We start from the raw sequence: 23,734 nt of genomic DNA on the forward strand, positions 1-23,734 counted from the left end.
CAACAAACGGTCCTCTTTGATCCACCTCTAGAACTGCCCCGAGGGTACAGTCCTCCTCTCTACTTACACGTCGTCCCGTCAATGGATCAACGTAGTAACACTCTTCTTCGTCTATAAAAAGAGGCATTTGTCTATAGATCTTTCCCCCTGTGGTAATCTTTGGTGGCTGCGGGAACTGGGCTCGTGGAGCCGAAATCCCCCCTTTGGTCACCTTACTCTTTGGCACTGTCACCCCTTGAACTGGAACTTCTAGAACTTCCTCCTCTTCTACTTCTAGCTCTCCATTTTCAGTGTTATCGGGACACTCGCGTTTCCAATGTCCCACCTGGTGACACTGGTGACACTTTGTCGTTTTTTTCAATGTAGCAATGTCTATTCTAAGTCTCGAGGTTTCCTCGCTGTCCTTATTCTGACTATTTGGTTTCCGTCTCATCGTCCCTGTTCCCTGTTGTTGCTGTCCACCCTTTCCAGCCGACTGCATTTGCACCATCATCAGTTTCTCCTTCAGTTTCTTTGCTTTGGAATCTATTTCATCACTGCAATACCTTGCGTACCTCAAAATTTCATCCAATGGTTTGTTTTGCCAACAAATTAAATGTTGCTGAATCATCAAACAAATATCAGGTCTCAACTCCAATACGAACTTTGATACAAACTGTCCTATATCCTTGGGATCTATTACATCTAACCCACTGTATTGTTTGAACGTTTTCAGCAATCGCTCATAAAACTCATGAACTGTCTCCTTGGGTTCCTGTCTTGTTCGGTCTATTTTTACCCAATCTATATCTTGTGGTGGCACCTTCTCCTTCAGCCATGTCATCACCCTTTCATATTTTACCATTACTGTTTCTGACGGTCCATTAGTACGTCCATCCCTTTCTGGTTCTGCGGTTGGCCATTCGACACTAACCTTGCATGCTATCCACAAGTCTCCTGGGACCACAATGTCAAATAGGGTGTTCAAATCAATCCACAATACTTTTGAAATCTTGACAAACCTCTCTACCTGCTTGTACCACTCTACGGGATTTTTCCTTAACTTCGGAAATGAATTGGTAAATGCAGCCAAATCTCCCCTACTCCAGGGCACGTGTACATAACTCCCATTCGCTATTTCTCGCAAAGGGAATGCCTCCATCTGCAGTAGCCTTCCCTCCGGAGACATCACGTTTGCGCTCCGCCTAACAGTTCCCTTTTTGGACCACCTCTCTTCCCATTTGTCCAGATCTCTCCATGCTCTTATTCCTGTGATCAGTTCCCTTATGTGTGTTTTTAATCCAGTTGTCCTCCTCTCATCTAAGTCCTGATCTGAATAATGCAACCTATGGTTACCCTGCAATGCCTTTGTTCTGGACAAAACTACCATATACTTGTCTGCCAGTTCAGACAGTTTCTCATGAGTTGCTCTTGCCTTTCGAGTAACATCCTTTGCTATAAACAGCAGCTCATCTTGTTCGTACATGTCAATCCTTTCTAAAGGCAACACACCATCAATTATCTCGTCCAGGTCAGATTTTAAGCTGGTCACATCGAGTCTTTTGGCTTTTATCACAGCTTTCAGTATGCTATCTCTAGGGAGTCCATTTACATCTCTCCCATCACAGCTCTGAGTCCTACGTCTGGGCTCAGGCGTGTTATGGGGAGTCCTCCCATGCTCCCATCGCTCCAGGTCCCATGCAGTTCCATCCTCTCTGGGTGTATAGTGAAACACTTCTCTATTTCCCATAGTCCCACATTTCCCATTGTGCCTGGTTTCTCTCGGTGCATGGTAAGACGTTCCATTATTCCCCATGCTTTCGCAATTTGCCTGTGATCTCTGATCACTCGACGCATGGCAAGATCCTTCGCGGTTCCCCATGTTCCCACGATTCCAGTGCTGTATGTTATCATCAGGTGCGTGGAGAGTGCACTTAAACCTATCTTTGTACTCTTGTGTCCTCTGGTCTCCCTCACTTTGAATGAGACGAGACGTCTCTCCACACTCCGCACTTCTACCTTTTTGCTCCTGCACATTTCCACCGTCAATATGACGTATAACTCCTCTACTCTCCTGACTTTTACCGTCCCACTCCTGACTGCTTTCGCTAGCCCCGCAGTGAGATAATGTCCCGTTGCCTCGACTTCCCCATCCAGCTTCTGCTCTTGACCTGTTGCTCGGTGCTTCTGTGGACCTATCCCATTCCTTCAAGTCAGCCCTCAACTCTTTATAGGATTTCGGCCGTGGTCCCCTCAGGTCCACCGGTCCTCTCTGACCCCCCTGTTCTGTTACGGGATCCACTGCTGAATCCAATGGGGTGCTCCACGTTATCGGTCCTGGCAATTTCCTCCAGGCATTTGTCGTGTTATTCTTTCTTTCCATCTCAACTCTTTCTCTGTCCAGCCGTACCTGTTCTTCCTCTCTCCCTTTCTCTGGGTGATAAACCGACACTATAGGACCTATGGTAACGGGTACTTGAAGAGCATCTGGCAATCCATAAGACTCGACCCTCTCTGTTGCTGGCATCTTCTGCACCACAACCCTTCCGACTACTCTCTGTACAGGACTATGTTGAGGTGTCTCCTCACCTTTGGTAGGTACCCAATTCGTTATAGGGAGTAGCCTGTTCTCTTCTATGTCAACCCTATCTTCCCTTGGGAGCTCAGTACCTTCTATCTCCCTATTGTCCGGAGGCGGTCTATCTATCAACAACCTATTTATTAGGCCATCCTCCGACTCGCTCTCGTCATCCTCTTCTATGGGTCTCTTTTCTCCTTTAACTTCTCTCACTGGGTACAACTTATCCACTTCAATCGTCTGTACCCTCCATCTCTTGGCCTCCGCATCCCATTTGGCATCTTGCACTGCCCTTACTGATCGCCTTACCCTTTCCTGGCGTCTGTTCTGATTCCTGTCGTGCGCCGCCCTAATCCACGCATTAAGCGCCTCAAACTGTGTTGGTCTAGGCAAAGGTCTCAATGAGGACATAACTACTTTCAGCTGATGCAACACTTCTAGTCTAAACGTTCCGTATTTCGGAAAGGTCAGTTCCTCATTCCCTTCTGTAATCTTACTCCAAGTACCAAGCCACAGTATAGTATGCAACCCAACATTCGTTGCCATATAATGAGCTGGTGTACCCTCTGGCGGTGCCTCTTCCCCGTAATAAGATTCTCTTCTTTTTCTCTTAAAGATCGCTCTCAAACATTTAAAACATTTCATGTTCAAAATCTACAAAATTTCAGTTTTCTCCGCGTTCGTTTACTTCCTGATGACAATCCACCAATCCCAGCGCGGTTCTCGCTAACTGGCCTATCACATCGCGGCTTTTCGCTGACGTCACACCAACCGGCCTATCACAGCGCGGCTTCACACCAACCGGCCTATCACAGCGCGGCTCTCGCTGACGTCACTCCAACCGGCCTATCACAGCGCGGCTTCACACCAACCGGCCTATCACAGCGCGGCTCTCGCTGATGTCACTCCTACCGGCCTATCACAGCGCGGCTTCACACCAACCGGCCTATCTCAGCGCGGCTCTCGCTGACGTCACTAGTCCCTCTTTGCAGCAGTTCCCCTCCTTTCTCCGCTCGTCTCCCGGTCATGCATGCGTCCCATTCATACTCTGAAAAATGATTACTTCCGACCAAGCGATCACTTTCCTTGACTGTACGCCCACAGTCTAACTGTAATTGTCACCTTAACTGACGAAATGTCTTTCCGTGTACGTCCAGACAATCGCCTTAACTGATAGGTTACTTACACATGGTAACTTTCGACCTGCGTCCGTTACCCACACACTCACTCTTGCGTTCCCCCTATCTCGGTCCTGCGGGCGATCAATGGTACCTCATGACCCCCTTCTCTGGTCGACAACTACTCTGGATGTTTGATACACCCGAACCACTTAAGCTCTTCCCCGAACTTAAGATTTTCCCCCAGCCAGGTTGCTCGCGCTCACAACCCTCTCTCACTCACACTACAGGCATTCAACTCCGCATGACATTACAATACAGATACAACACAAAACACCGCAATCTGTCAACGCATGACCCTTGTTATACTCACTCTCGTCCGACCCTGCTGCTTTTCTCTCGCACCGTCAGCACCTTCTTCGGCAGGCGATTCTTCCGCTGCTCATCTCTCGATCTCTAGGGACCTTGGGTAATCTAACCTAGTCTAGATCACCTTCCTCTAGAAGGTAACCATCCGTCTCTGCTACCAACTGATACGGTGGGATTTCTGATCTATTTCTATAGGTCTAGATCCCAACTCAGGTCGACTGAACCGTTAATACCTGTCATAGAGTAAAAGGCAATCCACTACTAGGTCAATCAGTTAAGGACTTACACCACTCTAAAGAACCACTTACTACGAATAAGTTTTAAAATTTTATTATAAAGCCAAAGTTAACTGGAGATACAAACATCTCAAAATAAGGTTCAAAAGATATACTGGTATCAATACAAACATACATTTTCTAAATGCTCTTAGTCGGCAGAAGAATATCACCAAAACCAATTCGAAAATCATCAGAGTTGCAAGAATAGACACAAGCTGTAGCTTATGAGTCATTTACAGAAAGGAAGAAAATTCAGATTAGACTGTCCCTACACTAGACTAAGTGACATCCCTACTTAGCAGAATCTTAACCTAAAAAGGTGTCAGCAGTGGTGACTTCCAAAGAAGATCACTCACTTCCCTTAGTCTTCGTTGTAAATCGGTGTCTCGCAGTTAACCTATCTGCCTACCCATCCACTCTCTTAGGTTCCTCAGACCATCTGCCCTAACTCCACCCAGGGGTGCTGTCCCTAATACAAAAATCACATTTACAATAGAAACGCCCTTTAGAGACGCCCCTCACGTGGTGTTGGTTCTGGCATTTTCCATGCTAATACTCCTCTGTACCCATCGTTAGCGTTGACCTTGCTTCTCAGACTCTTCTCCGGCAGGACGGTACCTCCCAGGAAATTCCTGAAGCCTCCTCCAGGCCTGTGCCTGGCTCTCTGAAAAAAACTCTATTCATCACTCTCTTGATTGGAACCTCGTCGCACCTGCAAACAGACACTTATACTGTGGGCCCCAAATTCCGGCCTCCACCGTATCTTCTAAGTCGTAAACCATCGAGCAGGCTCCGCAATTTATGCTTAACATGACATTCTTCTAACTAACACATGCAGATCAAAAGAAATGAACTCATCTATTCAGGCCTATGAGAATTACATGAAACGGGCCTGTGCACTCTGTAAACCTTTAATTTCTTAGTCTAAACAGTATTCTAACATATTACACTCAATGGTTATATGAAACACTTCTATAAAACATATTTTTCAGTTCTATGATCAATAATACTTTGAATTATAACAACATTAAAATCCATCTCACGCGTATGTAACAACCCCTTTCATTCTCTGTGAACTGCCATGTGGCCTACACCTTTCTTCGTTTAGCAGTATTACATTCTCCTCTACATCAGCCACATAACATGGGATTTCAACATCATTCTAACATCTCTACACACTTCTATATTAGCTTTTCACACAGATATATGCATTCTATTCTAATTAAACACTCTTATGTATTTTCACTCTATAAATTCGACACTCTTATATAATCTTTTCTAAGCTAATGCAACGTGCTTGTAAATATGGTGCACTCCTAATTTTTTCTCGATTTGCGCTCTCTCACTGGTATCACCCTTTAGGCTCGTCTGTCAACTGCCTCTCAGTGTGAAAGTGCCTGAACAAAAACAAGAACAGATTTATAGTTTATTTTATTTTTTAAAAACCTTTACAGCTTTTGATTTACATTTTCAATCATTTACATTGTCTCTTTCAATTTAGACTCAATATACCTATTAATTCACATGAGAATCCTTTAAAACATTAGTTCTTTCTCTTCTAGTTGTAACTTCACTAGAATTAAACTAGTCTCTGGATTTGGCACACACTGAGTTGTTTCCTAAATGTCTCTCTCAAATTAGTACGGAGTGCGCGACTCACCAAATAATAATGAAGTACCATGTAAATAATCAAGTATCATGTTGCCCACCAAGTTCTTTTACTGATGCTCAATCATGATTCCTTTGTCTCAAATTCCAGACTTGCATGCTTGCATAAAGGAGGTAAACATTAAATATATTTAGCTTTCTCTTGTCTCTTTTATCTCTTTCAGATCATTGAATTATCTCCAGGAAGTGTAAGGTTCACAGTGGAAGCAGATTTCCTGGATGCACAGGTAAACTGGGTTAGTGGAAGGAAAACAAGAGATGTATTCACTGGAGCTCCTATTGCCAAGCAAAGTGTGTGTTCCAAGGTAGTGGTATTGACCCCCTTCTGAAATCAAAGATGACTGCCACAATCACATGGCTGTTTTTGGAACCTTTTGGCTTGTTCCAGAACATTCTGGCTTGGTCCAGATGGATTGCCATGTGCTGTGAAAGTATATTGACTGGCTTGTTCCAGAACTTTCTGGTTTGTTCCTGAACCTTGTGGCTTGTTCCAGAACCTTCTGATTGTTCCAGATAGGTTGCAATGTGCTTTCAAAGTCTATTTATAAGTGATTAGATGAAAACCTTGTTACATTTTACTGATAGAGCACAGGCTCACCTGCTCAACATACTCACCTTGGCCCATATAACTATGCATATATTAAAACAGGTAAACCTACAGTCAATCAATTTAGTTTTTTACCATTCGGAATCTATACCATTTGTCTTACCAATCCAAGCCGCCGATACCTATAGTCCTAAAGGATCAAGGGAGTTAGCAAGAAAATAGGTAGTATAATAACATTTAGCATTTCATAAATAACCACAAACTTGGGAAACTTTTAAGTTCTTTTATCTAAGTAAAATCTTTGAATGTTTGTAATCATGAATTCAATAATTTCTTGTTCTTTTAAAATGATGAAGATTAAACAATATATGCAATATTTTGGAAAGAAATATGATTAAGCATTTAGATAAAGGGTGGGTAGAGAAAGGGAAAATAGTACAATGACAAACCCACACTTTATAGTTACCTAGAATAGTGTGAAGACCAACCCTGGCCACGGGCTGAGATAAAGGATAGGAATCCCAAAGTGCAGGTGCCAGTGAGAAAGAACAGGTGCAGACTAGAATCAGTACAGGTTACGGACCAAATTGGATTAGGACAGGACCACCACAGCCTAAGACCTGCACCTACAGCTAAAGTGCAACGCCAGCGTCACACCCCTCTCTGCAGCTAACAACCGAACCCCGATTGGGTCATCGAACTCCCTTCCAGAACCCCGATTGGGTTATAGAATCTTCTGACCGAGTGCTCCGCCAGAGCGTTGAGTCAGTGACAGGTCAGCTATTCGGACAAGTCGGAAAATCTAACTAGCTAAGCCTACCCTAGTTATACTATTTTCCAGGTCAGTGTACAACCCCTCAATGTTGCAAATGTATAAATCCCACAATTTTATTGGACAAAAGACGAGGAGTAGTCATCACACCATATTAATATGAGGTAACTTGTCAATCATGTATTTATATGTTTCCTGCCATAACTTAACCTTCCCATGTACTTTTTATTCCGCCCAGTAGTGAATGTAACAATAAGACATTTAAACATTGTATTCAATTCAGCTTCCTCTGGCAGGGTGAGGAGTTCACTCTTTTCATAGTTCTTTCCAATCCATGTCAGATTTGGCATGGTTTCAATACCACGGCTTCAGTGGCTTGGGGTTTCTTTCGCACAGGCGCAGTCTCTCCAAGATGGAGTTCAGAGGAACATTTAGGCCCAAATACGATACATGCAAGAATAGAAAATAAACAGTTTTAGAGACACGGAATAAAATGAATGCATTGTATACCACTTCTCTCTACTCTATTCCCATTATTTTATTTAAACTATTGCATTACAGATTAAGCAAAACAAACAGCATAGCAAAGCAGCGATGCAAGCTTCTTGCACGTTAGGGCACAGAACCGCCATCTTAGTTCTAGTACGCAAAAGCAAAAGGTTTCCCACCATGCGAGATAACACGTCATATCACATGAGCTTGATAGACACATGCGCAGTAGAAAATCCCGCGTATCTGCAGCCATTTTAATGCAAGCGGATTATAGTTAGTAAAAGCACATTGTCGAGCTTCCCCTGCATACCTAAAATATTGTGTAATGCAATATTAATATAACAAAACATGTTAGTTAGTACATTAATGTTATTTGGAGAGGGTTGAATACAAGCAAGTCGCTCTACGTGTGCAACCTTGCTCCATCAATCCCCTCTTTGATGATATTTTATATCATCACTAATTAATGAAACAGATGCCAACTTTCATATTTCACCCAACTCAATTTCTTCAAACTTTCTGTTAAAATTCTTTTCATTTTTCATATGAAGGACTTTCGCTTTCTTGTACAAATGTCCATTATACTCTTCTAATTTAATTTTGTTAATATTTCTTTTCTTTCCTCTCTTATTCACTGTATATGTCTGTTTATGCTTGCAACATGTGTAACAAGTTATTATCCCTAAAATCAGTAGGGCTATTCCCACCATTGTCATGCCTGCCATTAGACACAGATGTCGCCTGACCTTATCTTTCTTAGAACTATGAAAGTGTCAAGATGGTTGATCAATAACATAGATACAACACCTGATGTGGCACTCATCTGAGTTAAATGTCTACTTTTCCTTAGGTCAAGATTGAATCAGAACACATACAGACATTAAGCCAAAATAGTGTAGTCTGAATTGACATCCTTTTACCTTTATATGCTCATAAGGAAACATCTGGGACTGTAGTGGCCACCCAGTTTACACTGTCAGGCATTTCACAGAACATCCCGAGGGTTAGTCATTTTTCATTTCATTTCATAAAGCTTTATTCGGAACAAGAAACAAGTCCATAAAAGCACAACATACAAAAATACAGTTAAGAAAAGCGGTGGCCATACTAACGCAAACTATACAGATCAGTTAATAATGGTTAAAACTGCATACCTTTCCTAGCATTAATTGATTTTAAAAGGAAGGTAGCTGTGTAAAAACACACATCAGGGTGTTGAAGGTTAAAAAGCAGTCTCATGGAGTCTTTTACAGTCCTAACTCCAAACTTTACAAACACTGGTTTAAGATAAGCAATCCGCAAGTATTTATACAGTTGACAAAACAAAAGAAAGTGCTTAGTGCTTTGTAAACAAATGTTATCACATGGGCAGGGGCCAATAGGGGGGTCAACGCTGTTGTGGGAAGGCCACAAGATTGTGGACTATCCCAGTTCTCAATCTAGTCAACACATACCGGTGAGCCTTCCAAGTCACCTGCGATAAGTACGGTTGAAAGCCCAAAAAGCCATTTAGATCATGATATAGAATACAGGAGGAAAGTTCAACATTGTCCTGGTGTCGTCTGTTGGCTTGATGATTTAAAAAAGAATTCTTGATTTCCTGTTTGGCTAAATCAGAGGCACCACAATGATTAGTAAAAACATCCAGGCCAAAGTTCTCCTGGAAACTGTCCACATTATACTTTAGCCAAGGAATCCTTCGATAGTTATCCAGGGACAAATAGTCAGATATAATTGATCTACACAAAGACGTCTCTTCTTTCATCCATATCGAGCGCCAGAGCATAAGTGGTCTCAGGAGAACCAAATCGGAGAGATGGAAAATACCCAATTCTTTGTGACCTAAAACGTTGGAAACTGAGCTGGGTAGACACAAAAGTTTCTTTAAAAAAGTGTTCTCCTCTACCTGGAGCGGTCCCGCCGGGGCATAGCCCAGACACCTGCTCCATACAGGGCCGTAGAGAGGGATCGGGACTGGAATATTTTAAGCATATCATAGACACGCCTGTCCCCCAACTTCGTAGCCAACGTAAATATGCCATTTGAACTCCTGGCCATCTTAGACCTTACATTATTGTGTTTGCTAGACCATTTGTTGTATTTATTATTTGAGAAAGTAACCCCTAGATAAGAAAATTTATCAACAAGTTGAACCTTATGCCCATCGATGAAATATGAAAGGGGCTTCTTTCCACTCCTCCTCCCACATTCCATAACAAAGGTTTTGGATTTGTTAATCACTAGCTTTCTTCCTTTGATGAATAGGGAAAAACCATCCATCAACCGTTGGAGGCCTATGGGGGTGCGTGAGATTAGAACCGCGTTGTCCGCTTATAATAAAACTGGGACGCGGTCACCGTGTATTGTAGGAGCATCCACTGCCATAGATTTTAAGATAGAGTCTATCTCGTTGATAAAAAGAATAAAAAGCAGTGGAGCCAACACACATCCGTATCTAATTCCACGCCCGATTTTAAACTTGGTGGTACATTCCCCTTGGATACCGTAACGTACACAAGCACGTAATTTGGTGTACAATCGTGCCAGAAAAGATACGATACCCTCAGGAGCCCCCATTTCAATAAGCTTGGCCCACAGGATGGCGTGATCCACTAGATCGAAGGCACTACTTAAATCCACAAAGCAGAGATAAATAGAGCCTGATTTAGCTAGGGTATATTTATCGATAAGCAAGTCTAGATTAAGACATTTGTCTATCGTACCACGACCTTTCCTGAAACCAAATTGACTGTCAGCCAGTATACCATTCTCCTCCACCCATTCTTCTAATCTTACCATGAGAACTCGGCTCATGATTTTTACGGAAGAATCCAGCAAGGAAATCGGGCGATAGTTCTTTGCATCCCCACGATTGCCTTTCTTGAATATTGGAACAATTATGGATTCTTCCCATGTCGGAGGCACCTCATTGCAGACTGCAGCATTAAAAATATTAGTTAAAAGTGAGCCCCATACCTCGGGTACTAGTTTATAAACGTCGATTGGGACCCCGTCCGGACCCTGTGCTTTCCCCCCTTTACTAGCCCTGATACTGTCTAGGACCTCTGGAACGGAGATGTTAAGTGGCAGATGAGGCCATCTGACCGCCGTATCCTCCCTAACACTGCCTGAGTCAAAGATTTTAGAGAAGTGAGAAATCCACTCTTACCTAAGAACGGTGGTTGTTAGTTCAGGGATTTTTTCATCTTTAAGAAAAGGGGAATTAATTGTTTTCCAAAACAGGGTACAATCGTTCAGTTCAGCAGCCTGGGCCAAGTTATCCCACGCGTCCTGCTGGAGCTCCACTTTCCATGCGTTTTAAAGTTTCCTTATAACTACCTCTGAGACTTAAAACCAAGCTCTTGTCTCTGGGTTTGGTTGCTAGTGCCTTTTTTAATTCTTTAAGGGCTAATGTACAGGCTTGGTTAAACCATCCCCGCAAGCGGCCTTCCTTATGCTTGGCGGTAATGGTAAGTTTAGAATCAATTATAGAGTTAATATAGATAAAACGTTTTATAGAGTTAGCAGTGGCATCACCATCATCTAAAATCCCTACTATATCTGTCAGACAACTTTTAATATTAGAACCAGACGCAATCTCGGCCTTGTCCCCTTTCCATCTGATTCTCATACCATTGGGGCGGTGGGGTTCGATGTTATTAATACTCCCCGTGTTGGGGGTCCCTTTGTTTTCCCATAACAGGGCCTCTATGGTCAAGCAATTATGGTCACTAAGCTGCATATCTACAACTTTAGGTGCCATAATCCAGGGTTCTAGGCTCGAGGAAATGCAGATGTAATCAATCACTGAAGAGGCTCCACGGCCTGTGAAGGTCGGGGTATATTCCTCGCAATCATTTTTGTCATTAACCATAATATTCATATCATGTCCATGGAGGAAGAGATTTAATGATTCCCCATATTGATTATGTTGAAAGTGTAATGCACCCTCTCCTTAACAATTTACCACCCTGCATACATTTAGATCAGAAAATGGGCAGGTTACAGCATTGAAATCCCCTGCCATGAACAGATCAAAGACGACATTAGAGGTTATGATAATGTCATCGAGGGCACTAGATAGTGCTTTTACCGCCTGATCCCTAGTGTTGTCAAAAATATTGTTATAAAAATTAATTAAAAGGATGTTCCTACCATCCGCGTGATACAACCACAAGATCTGAGAATGCACCCCCACTTTTACATATTTTTTAACCAGCAAAGGAGTTTCAACAGATATCAGAACCAGGAGACCCCCCTTCGCTCTCCCTGACAAAGATCCAATAGCGGGTAGCTGATATGAAACGAATCCGTCATAGCCCTTAAAGTCCAGGCACCAAGTTTCCTGGAAACATATAATTTCAAATAAGGCTAAAAATTCTGTCCAGCCCAGACAATCCGATTTAGACCTGATACCTGCGACATTCCAACTAGCAATATGGCAGCTACAGAAACCTTCTCCATAGGGTGATCGCCCACTACCATGCTGGATATGTTCAAGCTGTGTACTAACCTCGGAGTTGGTAATCTTAGATGGACTCTCCATACCTCCTCCAGTTTCATCCACCATGGCCACAGATATACAATCTACAGGGGTACATACTTCACTGGCGGTGATTATACACCCCAATGGGTGAGGGCTCTGTCCACCACCACGTGATCCCCGCTCCTCCCTATTATCAATAATGATCAAAACAGACTCCAGTCAATCAGTAAGGTCTAACCCACTCAGACATTGGAAACGATTGGAAGTATCCACCTGAAATCCACTTTGCTCACCATAAAAACCTGCACCCCTCCTATTCGACTGCCCATCGTCCCTGTGAGGCTGGCCTATAAACTGTCTATAAAAATAGCCTAGGGGGCGAAGAGAAATACCATTCTCATTGCAGGGGCGGGAGGTGGCTCTAATTAAGGTAGTAGTAGCAAGGTGGGGATTACTAAAGTTTATGATGATGCAATCTCCAGAAATATTCTTAGGGGTAGTACCAATCCAGTTGGTTCTGGTGGTAACCAAGATCTGGTCCGCCAGTGCAACTGGAAAGCCACATTCACGATTGAGCCATGCCACGGTTTTGTGTTTAAGCGAATCCTGCAATTCGTTTGCACGGTAGAGCCCCTCATCCCTGACTGGCGGAACGTTGGTCAGTACCGCCACATACGGTGCACAGGCAGGTGGGAGATTCGGGTGTAGATAGCCGTGGCTTTTGGACTTCCCCCTATCTGAGTTGGTGGACCGATTACCTGAAATCCCGGTAGAAGGCAGGGACGGGGGGGCGGAGTTGGAACATGAGGGTATCGCTGCTGTTACTTTAGCTGAACTTTTGGTGGTCGGCTGTGGGGGCTTGTTAGTCTGACCCTGAGCCATGACAGCTGTGTTAGAGGTATTAGTTTGCTGTAAGGACGAACAAGGGTCAGGCCGGACCACAGCAGCTCCTGATGGGCTGTTGTTAAGTTGCATAGGCATGCTAGTTCCACCACTCGCCATAGGAGCCAGTGAGGGACTAATATTTAGGCTCAAACTGGATTGTACCAATCCCCCCAAGCGTGTCAATTCCCTAGAAACTGTCTCAAGCTTATCCAGTAGGGGTAATACAATTTTTTCTAGCTTGGCATCCATGATACCAATCAAGGCGTCTAACTGTTCAGGGGCTAATGTAAAATTGGTGGGGCTTATATCATCCTGAGATCTATGTACGTCGTTAATTACTCCCTTTGATATAGGGTCTGTGTTTCTTTTAAGCTTCCGGGTTACCTCCCTTTTAGGCGGCATTGTTCTACTTAAATGTCTCCCTGACCTCAGTACTACTCTTTGCACTTTAGGGGTTGGAATTGGGGTGCTAGGAGCTTCACGGTCGTTAATGGAAACATTAGTGTCTTGGTTATCCTGTGGTATCGACAAAGCAGTGCTGCCCTGGATAATAGAATTATCAGAAGGGCCTATCACATCGCTATCATCGATGGCTGGAATGGACTGAGAGGTGGACAGAGTAATTGGTATCTCAGAGGAGGTAATCGGTGGGTCTGAGACAATCCCCCGTCCCAAGGATAATCTACGATCTTTATTAATTTTGTCAACAACTTTCACCAGAAAGTTGTTGAGTGTTGCTACAGTAGATCGAACGTTCCCTCCCAGATTTTTAGACATTTAAAAGGGAAAACACAACACAGATACGATGATGGGGAACCTTATGTTAAGACAATAAAAAAGTTAACTTTTAAAATTCCGACAAGCAATGAAACGAAAGTAAGCAGAAACCCAGTAATAAATAATATATGGTAGTCCAGGTACAACTGCTATGATTAGTACTCGCTACTAGAGCACTGATGCAAATAAAAAAGTTACCATATATAGTCCACAGCCCTCGGGGTTCAATCAGGCAGAGGTTGTGGCCCAGCCCAGCCTTGGCCAGTCGGGGACTGCCGCAGACTGTCCCGCCCTTGTCCCGGGCTTCTCCCGGTCGCTCCCGCGCGCGACTCGCGGGGCGAGAGGCGCTCCGTGCTTTTCTGGCGCCTCCGGGCGCAGTGCTGGCGTCGCAGACGCGACCTGGCCGCCGGGGCACCTGGGAGTTGGAGTTTTCCAGCCCGGTTGCAGTTGTAGTTGGCGATGGGTCCGCGCTGCCGTTTCCCTCACGGCGCCTGCTAGAACCCGCTGTCGAAGGGACACACAGCCGTTCCCCTCACGGCAGGACAAGGTATGTCTGGAGCCCCCAGTGAGCGCTCGGCGCTCCGTGCTTTTCTGGTGCCTCCGGGCGGAGTGCTGGCGTCACAGACGCGACCTGGCCGCCGGGGCACCTGGGAGTTGGAGTTTTCCAGCCCGGTTGCAGTTGTAGTTGGCGATGGGTCCGCGCTGCCGTTTCCCTCACGGCGCCTGCTAGAACCCGCTGTCGAAGGGACACACACCCGTTCCCCTCACGGCAGGGCAAGGTATGTCTGGAGCCCCCAGTGAGCGCTCGGCGCTCCGTGCTTTTCTGGCGCCTCCGGGCGCAGTGCTGGCGTCACAGATGCGACCTGGCCGCCGGGGCACCTGGGAGTTGGAGTTTTCCAGCCCGGTTGCAGTTGTAGTTGGCGATGGGTCCGCGCTGCCGTTTCCCTCACGGCGCCTGCTAGAACCCGCTGTCGAAGGGACACACAGCCGTTCCCCTCACGGCAGGACAAGGTATGTCTGGAGCCCCCGAGGGTTAGTCTTTTTGGGTGTGTTTGTGGAGATGCAAAGAGATAGTTCCCAAAGTTTTGCAAGCAGGGGGAGAGTCGCAAGTATTAAAATATAATAGAACTCTAATAATGGTAATGATGGAGCATGTTGGACACGTAAAGCGACTTGCTTGTATTCAATCCTCTTGAAATTAATATTAATGTACTAACTAACATGTTTTGTTATATTAATATTGCATTACATGACATTTTAGGTATCCTGGGGAAGCTCGACAATGTGCTTTTACTAACTCTAATCCGCTTGCATTAAAATGGCTGCTGCTACGTGGGATTTTCTACTGCGCATGTGTCTATCACGTTCACGTGATATGACGTGTTATCTCGCTTGGTAGGAAACTTTTTGCTTTTGCGCACTAGAACTAAGATGGCTGTTCTGTGTCCTAACGTGCAAGAAGCTTGCATCGCTGCTTTACTAAGCTGTTTGTTTTACTTAATCTTCAATGCAATAGTTTAAATAAAATAATGAGAATAGAGTAGAGAGAAGGGGTACACAGTGCATTCATTTTATTCTGTGTCTCTAAAACTGTTTCTTTTCTATTCTTGCATGTATCGTATTTGGGCCTAAATGTACCTCTGAACTCCATCTTGGAGAGACTGCGCCTGTGCGAAAGAAACCCCAAGCCACTGAAGCCGTGGCATTGAAACCATGCCAAATCTGACATGGATTGGAAAGAACTATGAAAAGAGTGAACTCCTCACCCTGCCAGAGGAAGCTGAATTGAATAAGATGAGAGACCAACAACATCAAGAGAGCAGTCCCATTTTTGCGAGGAGTTTCAATTAATGCGACAGTCGTGGCAGAGGGGGTCCAAAGGCAAACCGCCATAAAGAAGACAAGACAGACGAGGTGAGGAGGTTTCCACAGAGGAGCACCAAGGTGTAGCCTCATACACTCGGAGCAAGAAAGGAAACAGAAGATGACAACACATGAAGGTCTCACAATTGTAAATCTAACAGCGTACAAAACTTACCAAAAATGAAGAAATTGTACTCAAAAAAGGATTAACTTTTTGCCCATCGCATAACTTCGAATACACTCAATCAAGAATTGATCTTTTTATGTTCTGCCGCAAACTCAAACTTCTAAAATGCAATAAGTTAAAGATCACACCAAGTATGAACATAAACAGTACAAATTTAAACCCTGAAATGAAATGGAGAATCTTGTTGGAGAAGATTTGAATTTACTACAAGTGATGACAAGCCAAACGACAAGTGATTCACAAGGGATTTCAGTGAGCACGGCCGAATCAGCCGTGAAATTCGGGATAGGTCAAACAAGACCAAAGACCAAATTTAAACCACGATCTAAATTCATACCATTAATGCCACATGATACAATTGATGTATTCGAAGAATCAGTAAGAACAGACTTGATTAAAATGAGGTCAAAAAATCCAATGAAGACCTGTAACCAACAATGGAATCTGACTAAAGAACAACGAATGCATTTAGAAAAATTGAAAGCAAATCCCAACCTAGTTTGCAAGCCATCCGACAAAGGAGGAAACATTGTTCTCATGACCCGAGAATACTACTGTACAGAAGCCTTATGCCAATTGAATGATGACACATGCTACAGCAAAATCAGCAAGGAGGAGTACAATCACTTGATAAATTGTTCTCACAAGGTATACTGAATATTGATGAATATAAATTTCTAATCTGCCTTCAAGCAGTAAAACCAACTTTTTACCACTTGCCCAAAATTCCTAAAAATGCTGTTTCACCACCAGGAAGACCAATCGTCTCTTCAAAAAGCAGTCTGACGGAAGCAATGTCTCAATATATTGACTTCTTCCTAATTGATCTTGTGAAGACTTTGCCCTCGTACATCCGGGACACTACAGATTTTATCAGAACTATTGCCAACATCACATGGGAACCAGAAATGCTTATGATTGTTATGGACATCACAGAACTTTACACATATATTGCACACCATCAGGGCATTCAAGCAGTACAATATTTTCTCAAAAGTCGATCATTGAAATATGCATTACATAATGAGATGCTTACTGAATTTGTGACCTTCTGTCTAAATAATAACATCTTCCTATTCCAGAAGCAACATTTCATACAGTTCAGAGGGACGGCGATGGAAACCTGCTTCTCCCCCAGTTAAGCAAACTTGTTCGTGGGATGGTGGGAGAAGCAGGTTGCCTGGGCCGACGAAAACCAACAATGGGTTCAATCAATTATCGGGTGGCACCGATATATTGATGATCTCTTCATTTTTTGGAAGGGTCCCAGGGCCGAAGAAGAGGCATATATCAGACACTTGAATGATAACTCATTGAATGTACACTTCAGTGGTCAAATAAGTCACCCTGAAGTCGACTTTCTAGATTTAAGAGTTTCGATTAGGGAAGGCAAGATTTGCACGTCGCTATTCCGCAAGAATACAGCTGGCAACTCCATTTTGGAGGCAAACAGCTGTCATCCTAAACCTCATAAGAACACCATTCCGTATGGCGAATTCCTGCGTTTGAAAAGAAATTGTACTTTAGATAAGGATTTTGAGACAGCAGCACATAAATCAATGGAAAGATTTAAAGTCAGAGGCTATTCAGAACAGATCCTAGCGAAATCTTTTGAGAAAGTCAAGGCAATTCCAAGAGAGTGTCTCTTAAAAGACAAAAAGAGACCAGAGACTGTTAATCAAAGCACTCTTTGCTTCATTACACCTTCTCACAAGATTCTAAAATAATCCTTCAGGTTCTCTCACGAAATTGGCATATCCTCACATCAGACTATACCATTGGGACTGAAATATCAGATTATCCAAAAAATAACGTACAGAAGAAATCGCTCATTGAGAGACCTACTTGTATACAATCACTTCAATCGTGTCCCTAGAACACCCAGATTGGGTAATCTCACTGGGTTCTTTCCATGCCATCGCTGTAAAGCATGCAAACCCAGCCCTAAAGTTACTCACTATCAAATTCCTGGCAGACCCTTAGGTAAAAAGATTACTAAATTCATGACATGCACTACACCCTATTGCGTATATTGTCTGTGGTGCCCCTGCAAACTGCACTATATTGGCAGCACGATACATCCTGTAAAAAGAAGGATACTCGAACTTGCGAGAGCTATACAGCATAATGATCCAAATTATCCTGTGGCAAGGCATTTTGCCCAAGAACATCGGAGTGATCGTAACCTCCTCAGATTCTTCTGTCTTGATCACGTCCCTATTAAAGATCGTGGGGGGACAGAGAGAAACACAGTTATTACGCAGGCTAGAATCAAGATTTATCATAGATATTCAAACTAGGACACCCTCAGGCCTTAATACGGAAGAGGAGTTATCCATACATTTAGGCTAGCAGTCTCTTTTCTGTCCTTCCCCCCTTCCGGTTGATTGAATGAGTAACCTGTAGATCCATTTATCTTTATCTTTTCTTTTTTCTTTTTCCTTTCAATTGCTGTATTGTTTGTGTTCCAAACCCTGATCATGATATAGTAGGTCCACACATTAGCCTATCCAAGGCTAGATCTTTCTTGGTAAAAACCTTAATTTTTTAGTGACATGAATTTGCACATCTGATATAAGTGCAAGAACAGTGATATATGCACAAAGATGTATTTGTATGTATTGATTATCAAATTTGGGACCTAGATTGTATTAAGAATGTATATACTTTCTTTCAAATATTAGCAATAATTAAGGGAAAAATGCCGATTTATGGCTTAATTATGTTCATTGCTGCTATTCGATTAATCATGTAAAAACATATGCTAAGATGGCCGACACGTAAATCAACCCCTAGTAGTGCATTATCTATGTTTACCATTTACTCGGAAATGACATCATTGTAATGAAAAAAATGGTAGCAAACTTTAATATTTAAATCATGTTTAACAAAGTGTGCGGTAACAGTAAGAAGAAGGCAAGAAGCCGAAATGCGTCCTGTTTCGAATTTTACGGATTAATAAACCCGTTCGATTTCTACCTTCGTGGTGCGGTTGATTCTTTTGCTTGCCGCGAAAGAAATTTGAGCAGATATATATATATATATATATATATATATATATATATATATATATATATATATATATATATATATATATATTGCAATCTATCTAAAGTATTTTATGTGTGTTTGTGATTAAACATACCATTGACAATATGCAAATAGGGCAGATTAAAAATATGCAGTATATAATAAAAATAAAGCAATATTTTAAAAGAAGTGTATTCAAAAGAAAATATTTTCTTGAGCCCATAGTTCATACAGGATTTTGTGTTATATTAGTTGCATACTTTGTATTGGTTGTCTTACTTGTTGAGTTCATTCCTCATCAGAGGACATGTCGACATCGTCAGGTGCACACACAGCATATGTGTGATCTATATGAAAGCCACACAGAGCGTCTGCGTATTTGATGGACCAGCAATCAGTTGCTGCTCTGAGGCACTTGATGGTAATTGGGGCTCCTCGCCAGGGGGCTCAAAGGATAACAGTGAGTCAAGCAACTCATCAAGAGATGCGTCTGAAAGTGCCACTGGTGATATTACTCTGTCATAGGTTACATCTTGTTGAAGGGACAGAGGCATTGCTTGGCATTTCCCCCGGATGCTCTTTTAACCACTTGGATGCTAATGATAAGGGTAACTCGTCATGGAGTTTCCATTGATTTCAATGGAAATTACATGGAAGATCATCAGGTACCTTAGCATCCAAGTGGTTAAAGGTTAAAAAATTGTTTCCCAGCAAGAAATGCCATTGGGGCTGTAAGTCCAAGGTAATTTCAGCTGGACAGCATATACACCAGAGCAGAGGTTTTATTTGTGTAGCATTCATTTTGTGAAATGTAAGCATCCAGTGCTTGCTGAGTACAGATGTCTCGGTGGGTCCCATAATCTGATATAGAACCTTCTCCCATGCTATGCCCCGGGCACAGGATAAGCTGTAATGTTCACAGCATAGAGACCTCTTCGGGTTGTGTGGGATAAAGAACGTGTCTGTAGTTCACAGACCACAGGCGAAGCAAATGTCTTTGCAGGGACGGAATGTCCATTTAGTAGCAGTATAAAGACGATTGACACTGACAACCACATGATGAAAACAAATGTTCCTAAAGTGATCCAGGCATAGGGCCCCGGAGGAATCAAATACTTGTCACAAATCCATTGACAAGCGTGAAGCACTCTCTGGTGGTAAGTAACTGTAGGAGGAGAGAAAATCTCCTGTGAAATATCCAGAGTTATTTTCATTGTCATTGGTCTCTCAAAGGTTCACCAGTTCAAATGACTTAGCATCAGGTGGTATTTTATAGTAAACCATGTTTTTTCATTGGACAATAGCAGCTCTCTTGTTGGCAGCAGCATCACCTGTATTTGAACTCAATATTGTGCGTAGGGCATTGCGTCCAAATATCCCCGGCTGGGAGCTTGAGCCAGAAATGTTACTGCATGGTTTTCAAAGTAGGGAGCGGCTGGGAGGCACCACTCTGAATCCTTCTGGGTGTCTGCGGTGGTTGGCTGTAGTGGAATTGCCTCAAAGTGTGCTTTTAATGTGGTTGATAGACACCTGTCTGTTTCTCTTTAAAGCAGGCAGAGGGGGCAGAATAACAGTTATGTTGCCTTTTCCCCATGTACAGTGATATGTGGTCTGTATGATGGTTCAAAAGCTGGCTTGTTGTGGACTTTCCCCCAAACTAGGTACCTAACTTTGGGAACCTACACGTCAGCAGCAATGATAACCTTATCTTCACAGATGTTGGTGTCAGAGTGGCTTGTTTGTCAGATTGTCTCTGACTTCTTGGATGCTCTGTAAAACATGCATATGTTTCTCCAAGTCAAATTTATCTTCATCCGCCACCTTCCCAGAATTATCTAAGTCCAGGCACATACACAAGAACTCCAAAGAGAACCAAATATGTAGTGTGTCCTCCCAAAACGTGTCCATGCAATTTATTTAATGCTCTTGCAACTCCATACAGATTATGGGATGAACTAAGAACTGAATTTAGCACCACAGCAGTTGAAGCTTGTGTAATCATGCTGCTGGCATGCTCTACAATCAGTGGTGGTTGGCATGGTTAGCGGGTGGGGGGTGGAGGTGGGAGAGGGGCTAAAAAATAATGTTATGCATACCTCTTCATGGTTGCCATCTCTTCTCTATTGTCGCTTCTCTTCCTGACAAGCCCAGAAGCAGGAAGCACACAGGCTCCCCGAAGCAAATCAGTTGTGATTGGTCTGAGAGCTGTGGTTCGGTGCTAAGACAGGGACTGGGAGCCTCTGCGTGTTCTCCACCTAGGCTGTGCAATACAGCCTGGTGGAGAACATACAAAGAGCTGGATGTTACTGAAACTTAACATCCACAGCACTTAAAGAAGAGGCTCACTGTACTCATTCCGGGTAGTTGGCACAAGCATTTGGAATGCTTGCCTTCATGGATGCCTCTAGTGCTGGTATGGGAGTGTAGGAAGCTGGCTTTGTATATACTATACCACAGTAAGGTATAGTGTGCACAGAGTCCAGTGAATCCCTAGAGGTTTAGCAGAGGCTAGAGTAGATAATACCGTACTCTCTTTTGTGGTAGTGTGGTTGAGGAGTCAGGCTTATCAGAGGGTAGTGTTAAGTAATTGTTCTACACACCCAGGCAAGAAATGATATCACACACACACACACAAATACTGAATCCAGACCAATTGTTTGTATAAAAAGTTATTATTTTGTGCTTTTATTTTTAGAACCAAGATTGACTTAGAAGCAGGTGAGTTAAACTATTTATACAATGTTACTTTTCAAAAGACAGTCAATACTGGTTCAGTAGGAACTTTTAGATTACTTTTGCAGTTGAGAAAACGATTTATAAACTGTTTAGAAACACTTGAAATTACTTTTGGATTACTTTGCAATTACTTTTCTAGTTTGGCATGAAACAAACTCATACACAGTCTAAGCAACACAGGACATTAGGAAGCAGGTTAACTCTTTTGCAGATACCATCTTAATTTGTTGTGGTCCAAAAGCAGGTTCAACACTTTTTCAGAGAAAAACCCACCATACAATCCTATGGTGAAAAACGAAGTTAGCACTTGCAGGTAAGTAAACGGATTTGGTAACTGAGTTTTGGAGGTTAGAACCAAGGTTCCCCAAGGTTCAGGTTAGCACTCAAGATGCACCACTAGCAGCACTAGAGCGGCTGGTTGCAGTGTGCCAATGTTAGTCAATAGGGCTAGGGGGCACTTCGGTTGGGGGATGTTCACGGTGAAGCCACTCAAACTTGGGAGGCAAGCTCCTGGGGGGAAGGTAAGGGCAAAGGGGGTCCCAAGTTAGCACCAAAACTGCACAGACCGCCAGAGGCGGTTGGGTGCAGGGTGCTTAAGCGGTGTCTGTAGCCCATGTAATCCTATGGAGGTTGCCGGTTTTGGATTTCGGCTGCAGTCTCAGTCCATGAAGTCTTCCTGGAGGAACCAACAGCTAAGGAGAGATGTCCTTCGATGTCAGTAAACTTTGAGGTCAGATCACCAGGACGCAGGGTCAGAGGGTCGGAGACGACAGGGGTACCTTTTGAGGTCGAGAATCTGCTTACTGGTCCAGTCCAGGTGGAGGGGGTCATCGTGAGGGGGCTGCAGGACTCCACACGGATCGTTGGAGGTGACACCCCTCGAGGATTTGGAGGTCACAATCACTGGGGGACCATTTCAGAATGGATGGACCCTCAGGACATGGGTTGTGAACGACGGCTGCAGAGGTGAGTACTGGAGCAGGGTTTCTTGGTCCCGCAGGGGCTTGATCTTCGTTTATGGACAGGGCCGCTGTCCTCAGGAGTCTCAAGTCTTTATTGAAGTGGGGGATCAGTCCTCACCAAATCTGTAGGTCGTTGATCCTTTTAGGAGCCGTCGTTTTCTTTGGAGCTGCAGGCAGGCCAATAGGGCTGGGGCCAAGTCAGTTGGGCCTGGAGTCTTCACTGCTGCGATGTCTTTGGGATCCCAATCTTCTTAGATCATCAAGAACTGCCTTCTGGGGAGGAGGAGCTACGCTTGCAACCAAGATGGCCGCGTGAGCTCCTGGCTCCGCCGACCTCCGTTTTTAGTCGGATTATCCTGGCACATATCCTGATTTTACGCCCGACCTCCGAGTGGATGAATAGTTGCAGAGCTTGAAAGTGCAATCCCGAGAATTTTATCGGCCTGATTGACGGAGTTATACCGTGGTCTAGTTCCCGGGCTAGTCCAGCTTGGGAGCCGGGGCCTCCAGTACTGGCCCTGCCGGGTTTCAGTTGAACAACATCGGCCTTGGGACTCGACTTGGGTCCGGTCCCCCGAAGTGAAGGTTATCCTTGTCCGATAATGATGGCGGTCGGTTGGTCTGATTAACATTGTACGAGTGGTGACTGGACACATTGGAGGCTGTGGGCGGGGGTCCCCGTCCCGGATTCCCGGTTTGCCGTCCCCCAGGATTCGGTGGATTGGGGTCCTCGCTCGCGGTAACGGAGTACAACTTGCTGCAATTTCATCGTTAAGTCGCCCTCCGCAACTGTCCGCTCCGCTTTCAATTGTTCCCCCGGAGATACCCGGGTCTCCGGGGAAGAAACCATGTTTGTAGCTGAGACGGGCCAGACGGAGTATGAGCCGTTGCTGAAGACCGTACTGGCCGCCATCTGCGCACTACACTCGCATGTGGATGCCATTGTCTGCAAAATGATCGCTGGCGCAGCTGAAACGGGGCAAGTGGGAACGGACTCAAATTCATTG

This window comes from Lissotriton helveticus, chromosome 4_2, assembly GCF_964261635.1.
Source record: "Lissotriton helveticus chromosome 4_2, aLisHel1.1, whole genome shotgun sequence".
Taxonomy (NCBI): domain Eukaryota; kingdom Metazoa; phylum Chordata; class Amphibia; order Caudata; family Salamandridae; genus Lissotriton; species Lissotriton helveticus.